We start from the raw sequence: 15,732 nt of genomic DNA on the forward strand, positions 1-15,732 counted from the left end.
ACTACCGGAAGCTGAACAACGCAACAAGGAAGGACCATTTTCCTTTGCCTTTCATCGACCAGATATTAGAGAGATTAGCTGGGAAAAAATTTTTCTGCTTCCTAGATGGGTACAGCGGGTACTTCCAAATTCACGTGGATCCTGAGGACCAGGACAAAACCACTTTTACTTGCCCGTTTGGAACCTATGCATACCGTCGCATGCCTTTCGGTTTATGCAACGCTCCAGGTACGTTTCAACGATGCATGATGAGCATATTTTCCGATTTGATTGAGGAGTGCATAGAAATATTTATGGATGACTTCACGGTTTACGGAGACTCGTTCGACTCTTGCCTTCATCATTTGGACATAGTTTTGGAAAGGTGTCAAGCAAAGAGTCTGGTTTTGAACTTCGAGAAGTGCCATTTTATGGTCACCGAAGGGATAGTCCTAGGACACGTAGTCTCAGAAAGAGGTATCCAGGTGGATCGAGCCAAGGTGGATGTCATATCCAAATTACCATTCCCTACTGATCAGAAGGGAATAAGGGGTTTCCTGGGACATGCTGGATTTTATCGAAGATTTATAAAGGATTTCTCCAAAATCGCCCAACCCCTTACCAGACTGCTTCAAAATGATGTGGAGTTCGTTTTTGATGAGCAATGCAAGGCAGCTTTCGATCTTCTCAAAGAAAAATTAGTATCCGCACCTATCATACGAGCTCCTGATTGGAACCATCCTTTCGAAGTAATGTGCGACGCCAGCGACTTTGCGGTAGGGGCCGTGCTGGGTCAGAAGATCGATGGGAGGAGGCACGTAATTTTTTATGCGTCCAAGACTCTAAATCAAGCCCAGCGGAATTACGATACCACCGAAAAGGAGATGCTGGCAGTGGTGTTTTCTTTCGAGAAGTTCCGGCCATATTTGCTGGGATCTAAGGTCGTAGTATACACTGACCATGCAGCCCTTAAGTATCTAGTTACCAAGAGAGAATCAAAACCACGCTTGATCCGATGGGTACTCTTGTTGCAAGAATTTGATTGGGAGGTGGAAGATAAGAGAGGAGTCGAAAACAAGGTGGCAGACCATTTTAGCAGAATAGTGCAAGAAGGAAACAGCGAGGAGGTGCACGACAAGTTTCCAGAGGAACACTTATGTGAGGTGATTTTTGCACCCAGAAAAATTGATTGGGAAGAAGTGTACAAACTTACTGGTCAGAATGATGCAGCAAAAGGAAAAGAGAAGGTAGGGCAGGAGCCATGGTATGCGGACCTGGCCAACTACCTAGTAACTGGAGAACTTCCAGAGGTACCAAGTGTTACCAAAGCCCAACGAATGAAGATCAAGAGTGAGGTACCAAGTGTTACCTATGGAGGGTAGGATCCGATCAAGTGATAAGAAGGTGCATTCCTGACTGGGAACAGCGGGATGTGTTGACCCACTGCCATTCGTTAGCATGTGGAGGGCACTTCGGATCCAAGAAGATGGCATGGAAGATTCTGGATAGCGGCTTTTACTGGCCAACTCTCAACAAAGATGCATACGAGTTCTGCCGGAGCTGTGAGCGTTGCCAACTGACCGGTGGAATATCTGCCCAAGATGAGATGCCGCAAGTACCGATTATTGTTTGTGAATTATTCGACATATGGGGAATGGATTTCATGGGGCCTTTTCCCTCGTCCTATGGCAATCTGTATATCCTAGTCGCGGTGGATTACGTCTCCAAATGGGTAGAAGCGACGGCCACAAGTACGTGTGAAGCAAAGGAGGTGGCCAAATTCTTAAAAAGTCACATTTTCAGCCGTTTCGGAGTCCCAAGGGCGATCATCTCTGATCAAGGTACACACTTTTGTAATCGTACAATTGAAGCTTTAATGAAAAAGTACGGTGTGCACCATAGACTTTCAAGCCCCTACCACCCGCAAGCTAACGGCCAAGCCGAGATCTCTAATCGAGAGATAAAGAAGATTTTGGAGAAAACTGTAAATCCTTCTCGGAAGGATTGGAGCGTGAGATTAGAGGATGCTCTCTGGGCATATCGAACAGCCTACAAGACCCCCATTGGTATGTCCCCTTACCGAATAGTTTTTGGAAAAATGTGCCACTTACCTGTAGGGATCGAGCACCGAGCATACTGGGCAGTACAGAAAGTGAATATGGATGCTACAGCCTGTGAGGAGGAAAGGAAGCTGCAATTACAGGAGCTTGAAGAACTTAGATTGGAATCTTTCGACTCGGCCATGTGGTACAAGGAGCGAACGAAATTATGGCATGATAGAAATCTGAGAACCAAGGAGCTCCATGTTGGCCAGAAAGTACTACTCTTCCAGTCGAGATTGAAGTTAATGCCCGGGAAACTCAAATCTAAGTGGACAGGACCGTACATCGTAACAGCCCTCCGAGCAAATGGAGCGGTGGAGATTTCAGGGAGTCTTTCTAACTCTGAGCCTTTTGTTGTGAATGGACATAGGTTGAAAATCTTTAGGGATAATAGTGAGGTGGGGGTAGTGGATGAAATTCCACTACTACCATATAATAAGGTCACATACTGATTAGTAAGATTGGAATTTGGAATTCCACGTGGCTAGTTTCATTTTGATAATATTCTGCATATACTGGCCAGGTAGGATTCCAAATTACCTAAGGAGAATGTAAATACTGTATATACGTAATTAATTTTTGCATGCTTGAAAATTTTCTAAAAATCCAAAAATATATTTTCGGGCCTTAAATTTAGGTTGGGGTACACTTTGACCAAGAGATTACCTATTTAGTGTCACTCCAATTTGTATTTAAGTGCCATTTTGAATTATTTTCCGTAATAGGTAAGTATAGAGGGAAATTGTGCATAGGACGTAAATTTGAATTAAGCGTGTGCAGCTTTTGCAGGGTGGCAGTGCTGGAATGGTGTGGAGCAGAGAGAGTACACACGCTAGCCAATCAGGAACCAACGCCTGTCGCCCAACCACTTTTCACATGAAGCGGCATGACCGGTAACCACTGATAGCCGGTTGAAACCACCTGCAACTGCCATTTCTAATCCGAACTAAACCAACCGACCCTCCCTTTCTCCCTCAAAAACCCTCATTTCCAAAATACCTTTCAAGAAATTCTCCTCTATCCCTCTCACAGAACCATCGTTCTCAAACCAAACCCTAATTTCTACCGTCAAATCACAAATTACAGTCATGGGTAAGAAAGCTATCGCGAGGAAAATCAAGCCCCGTCGTGCGAACACCCAAGATACGCAGCCGCTGCGAGAAGAAACCCCGGAGGCCCAACCACAGTCGAACCAACCACCCGCACCGACTGCTCAACCGCCGGCCACTATTTCTTTGGATGCCGTAATGGTATTCCTTCGCCAACAAGACCCGACTAGGGACTGGACGGCGGCATTGACCAATTTCGGCCACACGGAGGGCATAGGAACCGCACCCAGTAGAATTCCTCATGCACAGGTCAGACACGCAGAACTACAGTCGGAGGAAGGATCTCCCTCAGCCACCGCGGCATCGGAACCCTCGGTACCAGATTCGGCAGACCTGGAAGCTATCGCCGCGTTTTACAGCTCCGACTCTGAGGAGCGAAAGAAAAGGTCCAGCCAAGTAAGGGAAACCCAGGGAGAGAGTGGTGGAGCAAAAATGACGCCCGAGAAGGACCCAGTATTTCAAGAAGTAAGACGGCCAGAGATAGATCTGAACGAATCAGCCAGGAAACAGGGCCTCATGACGGACGAGGAGTTTGACTCGATAATGAACAGGGTAAACCGAAGAGAGGAGACAACTGACTTGGTGGCTGAGGGTCTGGACCTCGCACCAAGATCAGTAGGAGAGAATGAACAAGCTCTTAGAGAACCCATACCGAAGGATAAGACATCCCAGTCAGAAGGAGAAGAGGAGAGGGAAAAGCAGAGTGAAGCCAAGGAAGCAGGAACAGAGACAACAGAACCAGAGGTAGAGGCATGCACCCCAGTGGCACCTCCGGTAGTTAAACCGATCCCCGTCAGAAGGAAACTGGTAGTGAAGACAGGCTCCAAGGCAGAGCCACCCAAACCGCAGAGGAAATCGCAACGTTGTTTGGGTAAGTGGGCACCCAACAGGGCGAAACCGAACACGGCGGAGGATCCCCTAGAGATCGTGAGTGACGACGAACCCTGTCCGGCGCAAGAGGATCAGGGTGTGGAAGCCGAGCGGGTGGCTGAGGGACTGGACCTCGCACCCGAGTCAGTGAGCCCCGAACAATTGGAGAAGGAAGATGCTAAGAAAGAGTGTAGCTCCACTACCCAGGAGACGCCACCAACCGAGGCGGAAGAGGAAGCTAGATACCAAGTAGAAAGGAAAAAGAAAGGGCAAGACCGTTGTGGAGAAAAATCAAAAACCAAAAGAATGCGTACCCCGAACACAGGCATAGTGATCACTGAGACTGCCCGGAGGACCCCATCAAACCGGCAGACACAGAGCGATAGTGAGTACGAGGCCAGTGAAGAATCTGAATCAGATAGCGACACAACCATGGAAGAGGAGGAATACAAGGAGCGGGAACTCCCCAACGATCATCGAGAACTGTTGCATCCACCTGCCGAACCACTCCGGTATAAGCGTTGGACGGTGGAACTCACGGATGACGTTGTGGAAGAGATGAAGTTGTTTGACGACAAGAAGCTCCAGTCAGTTTACCGCACAAAGAACGCAAAAGGCAAGAAGGTTAAGTGTGGAAAGGTAATTCATCTCCCATCCTTAGATGAATTGCAAATTAGTGAATCGTTTCTAGCCCTTTTGCATGAGTTGGGTTTTGAATGGTTGTTGAGGAATGAGAAGTTAAGTGTCCCGGTCGATTTGGCCAAGGAGTTTTTCGCAACTTTTCGATTCGAAGTCACAACTGATTTGGATATAGAGTGTGTTAGCTTCAGGGTATCTGGAGGAGAAATTAGGATGAATCTGATTGAGTGGACTGTGAGGTTGGGTATATGCAGTTTGGAGGAGGCAATAGGACTTGAATGGAGAAACAGGGAGCGGGGGATTCCCCGCCGGCATGTGGAATTTGAGCCCAGTCGGCTTGGGAGAACTTACTCACCCCGGAGCAGGGCAGTTCCAATCCACGATCTCCCGATCGATCCACCTTAGCGACCCCGTTTTACGCCTGGTTCAACTTTTTTTTAGACTACAATCTTTGGGGCAGTCTAATTCGGCAGTCCGGACATCAATGACGGAGTTGTACCTTATATGGTGTGCAAAAAAGGGCAAGAAGCTGCACTTAGGGTTCTGGACTGCATACACATGTCACCTCGTCGCAACTCACCCAGCACGGAATATTTCCCTCTGCCATATATTGGGAATCTTCATGAGGAACAACATCACCGTTTCGGAGGACGAAGACCAAACCCCACTAACGATGGTGAGCGCCCCAGGATTGTTCGACACCCCTCTGTTCGTCCGAACGAACACGGTGTACATGAGGCAGGGCGTGCCCTACTTTTATGCGATGGGAGAAGAGGCAATACCCACTGCTCGGATAGCAACAGCTCAGGAAGCACCAGGACATGACCAGAGGCGAGACAGAATTGAACAATCTGTGGAAAAGATGGCTGAGGAAAATAGACAGATGAGGGAAGAGATGATTCGTTTAGCGTCAGCAATGGAACAGGTATTGAAGGAGTCTGCGGAGCAGAGAATACTGACTCAGAGGCAAGCCGCTCTAGAAAGGACAGTCACTGAAATGGCAGAGGAGAATCAGCAATTGAAGGCAGAGGTGATCAAGCTGGCAGGAGTTGTGGAAGGATGTTGAAGGGCTCTGCAGAGGTAGGATATGATGCCATCAGAGGCAGGCGGCCATGGAAGCTATCGTATCAGATCTCGGGGAGGAAAACTCCCAGATGCAAAAAGCAATGACAGAATGTTAGCCAGTATGGATAACTCTTAGAAGAAATGACCTACCTGAGGAAGGAGCAAGCTGCAGACCGAGTGGCCATGGTGGCCGGACTGATTGAACCACATATCCAAGGAAACCGGAAATAGCAGATGAGCAAGAGACAGCGGACGCCGAGGGTGCCAGCAAGAGCCGAGGAGCCGGCGAAGGAAAATGAACTTGGAACGGAAGGAGGACAACCCGAAGAACAACCTGCACCACCTGCCCCACGAAGGAGCAGGCGACTTCGATAGACCCCCCCTACTGACCAGTTAGTTTTTTTTAAGCTTTTTAACTTTTCGTATTTTTGTTATGTTGTGGTATCGGTTAGGTAGTATAATCGTGTTTGCGAGCAAACCCCACTTCATAACACTTAGCCTATTCCATAGTCTAAGTGTGAGAAGTTAGGGTTTGTTTCTTGGTAGCATGTTTTCCTGTGTTTCTTTTGTATATACGTGTTTCTTTGTTTAGTGGATTTTGTCCGGTGTTCAAACCTCTCCCACTTAGCCTATATTCCATAGCCTAAGTGTGAGAAGTTTCTGTTGAGTTGTTACTTTTGTTGTTATTTTGTTGTCTGTGTGTCTACCATACTGGCCAGTACTTTTTTTTTCCACTTCCACATCCTTATCTGGGGCAGACACTTGTGAAGTAGGAGGGGGGGACGTAATGGCCAGTATGATGTATATTATGTGTGTTCTGTGTTTGTGCTCGTTTTGTGTTTTTTAGGTCTAGTTTTTTATGTATGTGTGCTGATTTGAGGCTTAAAACTCAACCGTTCCTGAGCTGGAGGTGAGGGGAATTGAGGGAGATAAGACAAGCTGGAAACCGAAACCACTCTCCTTAGTACCTCCCTGACCAGTATAGATGATGTGAGTATGAGAGAAAGCCCACACTTAGAGCCAAACACGAAAGCCCTCTAAATGTGAGTTATAAGCCTTAAAGTGGAACCACTTTCCACATACACTTAAAGAAAAGAGAGGCTGCCACAATTTGCCTAGGGTGAAGTGATCACGGGTAGCAAATACTGAAGGCAGTAGGAACCCCCCCCATAAAAAAAAAAAAAAAAAAAAGAAACCACCACTTTTAGAACCCTTTTTTCTTACCTTTTATACCCAGATAAACACCCCTAGCCCCTGGGACTGTGTGTAAGGCATGAAACAAATGGAGCTTACTGGCCAGGAAGAAGTGTGAAAAAAGCAGAAACCAGCTGGGCAGAAAGTTAGAAGAAAATCGACCAGGGAGACATTCCAGGTCCAAAAAAGAAGGGATAAGGGTGGCGAAGCCACGGAAAAAAAAAAAAGAGGAAGAAAGAAAGAAAAGAAGAAAATGGTCAGAGATTTGACCACACAAAAAAAATGAAGGAATAAGGGTGGCGAAGCCACAAGAAGCCTACTAACCAGTTGGAAACTCAAGCCAGAAGCACCAGCTAAGAAAAGCAACTGATCAGAAGCCTGATGCACACAATCCCCCTTCATAAATTAAATAGAAGTTTTTGAACCTTAGAGCCTTAGGAACATCTACCCAAAACACTACAACCCAACAGCCCCGTTACAAGCCTTAAAGTCCTTCAGTAGCTGCACGTGAGATCTAAGTCCAAAGCAAATTGTGGTTGAGCATGATGAGAGAATTCAGTCCTAACGTTCCTGGTGAGGTGCGAGTGACTGAGTGAACCTAGTGGTTGACCGAGAGTGTGGGCGATCTTGACAAGCAGATGTACTGACTGGGAGAGAAAGGGGGGGGGCGGCAAAAGTTCAAGGCTGTCTAAGGCCGGATTGCACCTGATCCCGAGGGGAGGGATGGTTGAAAATGTAGCCCAATCTGTTAGTGTTTTATGTGTTTCTGTGTTTGTGTTTGTGTTTTCTTTCTTCTTCGTCGTTGTAGTCTAGAGTCCAGTTTTAGGTAGAGTAGGGCAGGGAAGTAACCAGGCTAGAATGCGACTTATTTCTTTTTGTTTGTTCTTCACGCTTGAGGGCAAGCATGTGGTAAGTGTGAGCAGTTTGATAAGTCGTATTCTAGGCCTCAGTTACTGGTCAGTATGACAGGTTTAAATGATTATATTTGCAAAGCAGTTGCTCAAAGTGTGCAGGATAAGTGTTCTGGCCAGTAGGGAAGTTCCGGAGTGTTCGGGTAGAAAAAGCGCCAGCATGGTCTCATACTGATCCTTATACGTGCTAAAACGGCTTGAGATGAAGAAGACGGATAGCTGGGACGGATTACCCACAATTAAGGGCAAAGAAGTCAAATTGCAGCGAGGATTTACCCTAAAATCAAGGGTAGCCTCCCTATAAAGGTAGCCAAGTTGGAGAGAGAAGGGGTCGGGGAGAGACTTCAATTCACCATCATCTTTAGGTAGAGAGTTCTCTCGGTAATTTCAGTCTTTCAGCCGTGTCCCACTTCTTGCCTCGCCGAGCCATGATCACCTGACGTTCAGAATGTTCCCGAGTTCAGTCATCGTCCGTTCCAGTTAGCTAGATCGTAGTTTCCAGTCAGAGATTTTGTCGCCCGGAGTGGCAAACAATCTTTAAATTGCTTTCGTAGTTTAATTAGTTCTCCGTCTTTACGTTGGATTTCTGTTACATTTTGGGATTTTGTTGTTTTGAAATGCTTGCTTGGATATCCGAACGTGTTAATGCTATGAAGTTGATTTCCGTTTCGTTCATTGTAGTGTTCTTTTCTTTCCTTGTCTAGTTAGCTTAGATCTAAGATTTCTCGGTGTTTTAAGTGCTAAATCTCTAAATTCTGTTACGTAACAAATTTCTTTAGGATAGGTAAAACAAGTACTATTTGATCTGGAAGTAGATCGTTGCATGCAAGGCTTCGTTTTATTTTCTGAATCGATCTTTCATGTTGACCAGCATGCAGAAGTCCAGTTTCAGCGTTTGATTTCAGATTTGATTTCTTAGTTTTAGATCTGTGTTCGCGAGTTGTTAATCTGCGTTTGCCGGGTTGGATCTGGAATTGTTATCTGAGTTTAATTTGTGTTGTGGAGAAGATGATGTCTACATCCAGATTGGGGACCACCTTACTTTTATTTACTTTTGCTTCCTTTTGTCCTTCACCTCTGGTTGTACCTGCAGATCTGTCAGCCTAGTCACCACTACCTCCACTACACTCTGAATATTCTGTTTAGCCAAAAATAGAAATACCGTCCTTTCCAAACAATTTCTGTTACACCATGTCCCTCATTTCCACGTACACAGTTGCATTCCATGATCTGCTCCCCCATCCTAGTCAGTAGGACGCCACCCTTTAATTACTCGCCTAGGTAGAAACTCAAACCCGAGCGTGGTAGCTTAACCAACCCTCCCAAAACATCACCGCAGTAGTTTTAAACGCACCATCTCTGTGGGATTCGACCCTTACCTCCACTATACTGATCAGTAGAAGTGGGTTGAGGAATCTTTGAAGACGAGGTGTAGGCTTAGTTAGGATCTTTATCCTGCCAGTAGGATATATCCTCACTTGAACGACACCTACGCACCTCGTAACCTCTTCATCTAGGTTCGTTCACGATGTGGACTTCATCACGTGTCAGCCACGTTAGCTTTACCGTGTCATACTGACGAGGTGTCATCCCGCTTGGCTTGTTGGCGTGAAACGGGTGGTGGTCTAAAAAGAACTAGACCAACCTCGGGTCGAACCCAAGCACCGAGCTACACGACTAGGCCCAAAGACCACCCAAAGATCAATTTCCAAGATCAAAGGATAAGGACTCGGGCACGGGCTAGGGCTCGCGGCGTGGTGGACGGTGGCGGCGCGCGTGCGCGTGCGTGGGTTCTGTAGCCCATCTTAGTCCACTATAATTATTACATGGAATAATTCTTCTTATTAAATACTTGATTAATAGGTTGTAACTTCCAATGTAGGATAATTAACTCTCTTAATTAATCCCATGACTTCTCCATAGCTCATTTAATTAGTTTGCAATTTTGGCACAACTTTAATCCATTAGTTCTCACTTACCGGGAATCGGATTTGAGAAAATGAATATACCACGGTCATCTACCCCGAACGTAGATCGACGCTATATCATTTAATTTGACAAACGTAAATGTCTCGTTGAAATTATAATTGGTCAAATCCTTTGACCGGGCATAGATTCCAACAATAACCCACATGAGTGGAAATAGCCAAATGTATAGCATGCAGACACAAGCTCAACCCTCGAGAGGTATATAAGCATAAGGATGGGTAGTTTTTAGCTTTGAACCAATCCATAGTCAACGTCATCGGATACACAGGCGGCCTAGTGTGCGATGCTTTGAACTATTCCTCCACGGCGTGCACCGAGACAATGCTGTTAACACTTAAACACCTCAATCTCATCCGTTCTCACGTTTTGTGTCATTTACGGCCTTGGACACCACTTTAGATTCATAAGTGTGTAATTTGAAAGCGGCCATACTTCACACTTACATAGGTGATTCCTAGTCGAGTATCTTGCCTACTCGATCTCCTTGAGAACTCAATCTCCTTGAGATCCTTAGGAATCATTAAAAGTCGTAGAGTTAGCCTCACCACAAGGCAGTATATCAACACTCTATTGCTCTCTAGGGAATAGATAATAGATGAGTGTTTCACACGAACTCTCATAGCTTAGTTTCCCATTAAACTAAGTTCTGAGATCTCCAGTCATCATGGTTGGGTTATACCACTATGACAATTCCGTTTAGTTTGTGGATTTCAACCCATTCCCTCTAGCAACCTTGTTCATTTGATCACGGTTTAACCATTTGCTTAGCGGATCCACTAGATTATCTATTGACTTCACATGTCAATTGTAAGCACCCATGTTGTAATCAAATGTCTCACGGTATTATGTCTTCGATGACTATGTCGAAACTTTACTGTTATAGAAGCCATTGTTTGTCCTTCCAATAGCAGCTTGGCTATCACAGTGGGTCAACACTGGTGGCACTGGCTTAGACCAGCCTGGAATATCTTCAAGGAAGTTCTTAGCCACTCGGCTTCTTCCCCATTTTGATCTAAAGCTATGAATTCAGATTCCATGGTTGAACGGGCTATGCATGTCTGTTTCGTGGATTTCCATGAGACCGCACCACCCCCAATTAGGGGTAGTCCGGTACGGTATACCGTACTTTGAGTGTCATACCGTATACCGTACCGAAAGTTACGGTATGACAAAACACCATACCGATACCGTATCGAATTTTTTGGTATACTGGAAATTCAGTATCATAGTTTTTTATACCATTACCATACCATGTTTTCGGCATACTGTACCGCATTCCGGTGTACCGTACTTTTGCGGTAATACCAAACTTCAGTACGACATACCGTTATACCTGTTATACCGGAAAAATAATATATTATACCTAAAATATTAAAAAAAACAATTCTATTGTTCAACTACTTCAAAAAGTATAAAACAATTAAACTCCATACAATCATTCTAATATTCCAATTTATAAAACTTTGACAACCAAATCAAAAACAAATTATAAATCATGAGCAACATTATCTTCATTTCTTGGAACCTTGTTGGTGAATTTGACAAAAGACAATACTTGTAGATGAGACTGAAAATGGAGGATCCAACTTGCTATAAATAAAAAGGGTTATATATATATATAATAATCCTATAAATATAACATAAATATTATATATACATGTATATATATATATATATATATATATATATATTTAATTATCAACGGTATACCACGGTATAGGAAATCTAATACCATTACCGTACCGAAAACTATGGTATATCGAAAAATCAGTATTTTCGGTATTTATTCGGTACGGTAAGTCCGGTATTCCGGTATTTCGGTATAATTCCCTACCCCTACCCCCAATAGTAAAGACGTATCCACTTGTTGAAAGTGAGTCTTTATTGTCTGATATCCAATTTGCATCACAATACCCTTCAAGTACCGGGGGTATCTCGAAAAATGTAGCACATGATTTTTAGTATGTTTCAAGTATCTCAAAACCCTTACTAGAGCTCTCCAATGCTCTTTGCTTGGATTACTCGTGTAACGTATCAACTTGTTCACGGCACAAGCAATGTCCGGCCGAGTGCAATTAGTCAAATACATAATGCACCCAATGACCCGTGCATATTCTTCTTGTGCAACGGTTCGCCTTTGTTTTTGCTCAAGTGAACATCGAGTTCAATTGGAGTCTTAACCGGCGCGCCATCATAGGCATTGAATGTCTTCAATATTTTCTCAACATAATGAGATTGTGTTAAGATGATTCCATCAGATGTTCTTAGGATTTTCATTCCAAGAATTACATCAGCTAGACTCATGTCTTTCATGTCAAAGTTTCTTTTTAACATGGTTAAATCACTTGAATGTTACTACCCATGATTAACATGTCATCAACGTAAAAACACACTATAACATATCCGTTATCAGTGTTCTTAATACAGACACATTTGTCGCATTCGTTGATTTTAAACCAATTTGATAACATCACATTATAAAATTTTGAAGTGTCATTACAACGGCGCTTGTTTCAATCCATATAGGGACTTTACTAGTTTACATACATTTTTCTCTTGTACAGGTACTACAAACCCTTCGGGTTGTTGCATATAGATTCCATCTTCTAATTCACCATTTAGAAACGCAGTCTTAACATCCATTTGATGAATCACAAGATTGTGCAGTGTAGCAATTGCGAGAAGCACTTGGATAGATGTAATCCTCGTTACAGGTGAATAGGTATCGAAGAAGTCATGTCGTTCCTTTTGTTTAAAACCCTTTACCACCAGTCGGGCTTTATATTTATCCATTGTTCTATCGCCCTTAAATTTCCTTTTAAGTACCCATTAGCACCCTAAAGGTTTAGCACCTTCGGGTAGATCAACCAACACCCAAGTGTGGTTTAGAAAAATTGAGTTAATTTCGCTTTGAAAAACTTCTCTCCAATGTAACCTGTCTGGGCCATCAAAGACTACTTTTATTAATGTTGGTTCTTCATCCAACATAAAAGCAAAGTAGTCAGGACCAAATGTTTTTGGTGTTCTGACCCTACTACCACTTCTTAGTACTGCATCACTTGGATCAGACCTTGCTCGCTTTCGCGATTGAGGTTCTTCATCCACTGATTTAGAACTAGTGGCTTCATCTTCAATTCTTGTCTTAGAATTGGTTGTGACCTCTTCTTTGTCTTTGCAAGGAAATGTATTTTCTAGAAACACGGCATTCATTTACTCGATTGTTGTTCCTACTGTTATAGTCGATATTTCAGACTTGTGAAAAACAAATCTATATGCACTACTGTTAAGTGCGTATCCAATGAAGATACAATTGACTGTTACTTTGGGCGGGGGAACCATCACCTTCGTCAAACACCCCCACACTTTGAGGTATTTGTAGGATGGTTTCCTTCCTTTCCATAACTCATAAGGAGTGATGTCCTTTCCTTTAAGTGGAATTTTGTTTAGGATATAGTTGGCTGTCAAGATAACCCCCCCCCCACATGTTATGGGGTAATCCCGAACTAAGTGGCAGCGCATTCATCATCTCTTTTAGAGTTCGACTTTTACGTTTGCAACACCAATCGATTGTGGTGAATATGGAGCATTTGTTTGATAAATTATACCACTTGCGTTGCATAACTCCTCAAACGGGGTTACATATTCGTCTCCTCTATCACTTCGAATCGCTTTGATTTTACAACCAAGTTGATTCTCAACTTCGTTCTTATAGTTTTTGAACGCTTCAATTGCTTCATCTTTACTTCTCAAAAGATAAACATAGCAATATCTTGTGCAATCATCTATAAAAGTGATAAAGTACTTTTTACCACCTCTAGTTTGCACCATCTTTAAATCACATACATCGGTGTGAATTAATTCAAGAGGTATTGTTTTCCATTCAATTGAGTGAAATGGTAACTTAGCCATTTTTGCTTCAAGACAAATATTACATTCGTCTTGGGTATTCACTTCATTTGCCTTTAGTAAATCTAAATTTACGAATCTTTTAATGACATTTTGATTTACATGTCCCAATCTACAATGCCACAAATTTGAACACTCGGTCAAGTAAGAGGAAGTAGATGATTTATTATTATTATTAGTCAATGGCTTTGGGACAAGGCGTGTAGCCACACTAAGCTTGAAAAGTCCATCGGTTACATAACCTTTTCCGAGGGACTTCCCAAACTTATACAAAGCAAATCTATCAGATTCAAATACAAGTTTAAACCCTTTATTCACTAGTATTGATCCTGAGACTAGGTTCTTGCGGATGTCTGGGACGTGCAACACATCCTTCAAAGTGATTGTAACGCCGGACATCATCATGAGGATCACATTTCCAATGCGGAGGACTTCAGACGATGCTTGATTCCCCATGTTGATTTTCCTCCCTTCAACAAGAGTGTAGAAGGCAAACTTGTTTTTGTCTGAGTAGACATGAGCAGTAGCGTCGGTGTCAATGTACCGGCCACCATTGTTATCCACAAGGTTTACTTCTTTGGTGACCACGGCGACGAGGTCACTTTCATCCCAGTCTTTGAACTCCTTTTCAACGACGTGGGCAGCCGGCTTCTTCTTCTTGCTGCAGCAGTCCTTGGCAAAGTGGCCAGGTTTGTCATATTTGTAGCAGTCGCCTTTTAAATTTCTTTGCAGCCTGCTAGCCCTTCCCCTTGTCCTTTTCATTTGGACGACTTGGGCGAGGGCATTTGTTGGAGGGACCGCCCCGCTCCAACTGGTTCGCTTTTGCATCAAGAGGGTTGTAGTCCTTAGCCTTTTGGTCGCTTTTGCGCACATCTGCTTCAATGCGCAATTTCACGATCAAGTCTTCGAGAGTCATCCTCTTTCGCTTGTGCTTGAGGTAGCTTTGAAGTCCTTCAAACTAGGAGGGAGCTTCTCAATGATCGTGCACCTTGTGAAGTTGTCGGGCAAGGTCTTCCCTTCAGCTACGAGTGCGTGGATATGCATTGGAACTCTTGAACTAGTTCTATGACAGGTAGGGAGTCGACCATTTTGTAGTCTAAGAATTTGGCGACTATAACATTCTCCAGTACCTGCACTGTCGATACTATACTTCTTCTCTAGGCTTTCCCACATCTCTTTGATGTGGTTACAACGGAGTATACATTGTACAAACTATCATCTAAAGCACTTAGAATGAAATTTTTATAAATATAATCTCCTTTCCGCCAAGCTTCATAGTATGCCATAACTTCGAGCCTAGTCTCTTGGTCACTTGGCGCTGGCGGCTCATTTTCCGTGAGGAAGTTGGCGACGCCCAATGTTGTTAAGTAAAACAACATCTTTTGGTGCCACCTTTTGAAGTCAGATCCTCCAAACTTTGGTGGCTTCTCGGCCGGTGGCATCATTCTTAGTGCCAATGGTGTCGCGCCTGGTCTATGAAATGAACCAATTCCGTTGCCCCCGAAGGAGCCAACAATTTGGATGGGCATAGATCCCCCACCATTCATGTTGGGCATAGAGCCTGCCATGGTCGTACCGGACCTGAAGGAACCAGCACCCGTGTTGGACCCGAAGGCCCCAACACTCAATCTAATAAAGGATCCGATGGAACCACTAAAAGTGGAGCCAACCGATCCACTCGAGGTGGATTGACCAGTGGCCCAAAGGGGTTATTGATGAAGATGGAATGAACCTGGGGGTGGCATCATCGAGGGAATCGACGACGTGTTGACCGGTGCAGAGTGGTCGACATGGTGGATGGAGTTGCAGCGGCGGTGGTAGCAGCGACAGTGTTGGCTTTAGTCGACATCTCCAGCAAAGGTATTTAAAGTTTTGAAAGTATTAGTTTTAGTTAAGTCCAAATTCCTTCAAAGGCAAGTATATCTTGTCTTGCGATTGTTGGTTTCTGGAATTACAAGATATAAACGG

The sequence above is a fragment of the Salvia splendens genome, chromosome 1 (genome assembly GCF_004379255.2).
Source record: "Salvia splendens isolate huo1 chromosome 1, SspV2, whole genome shotgun sequence".
NCBI lineage: Eukaryota > Viridiplantae > Streptophyta > Magnoliopsida > Lamiales > Lamiaceae > Salvia > Salvia splendens.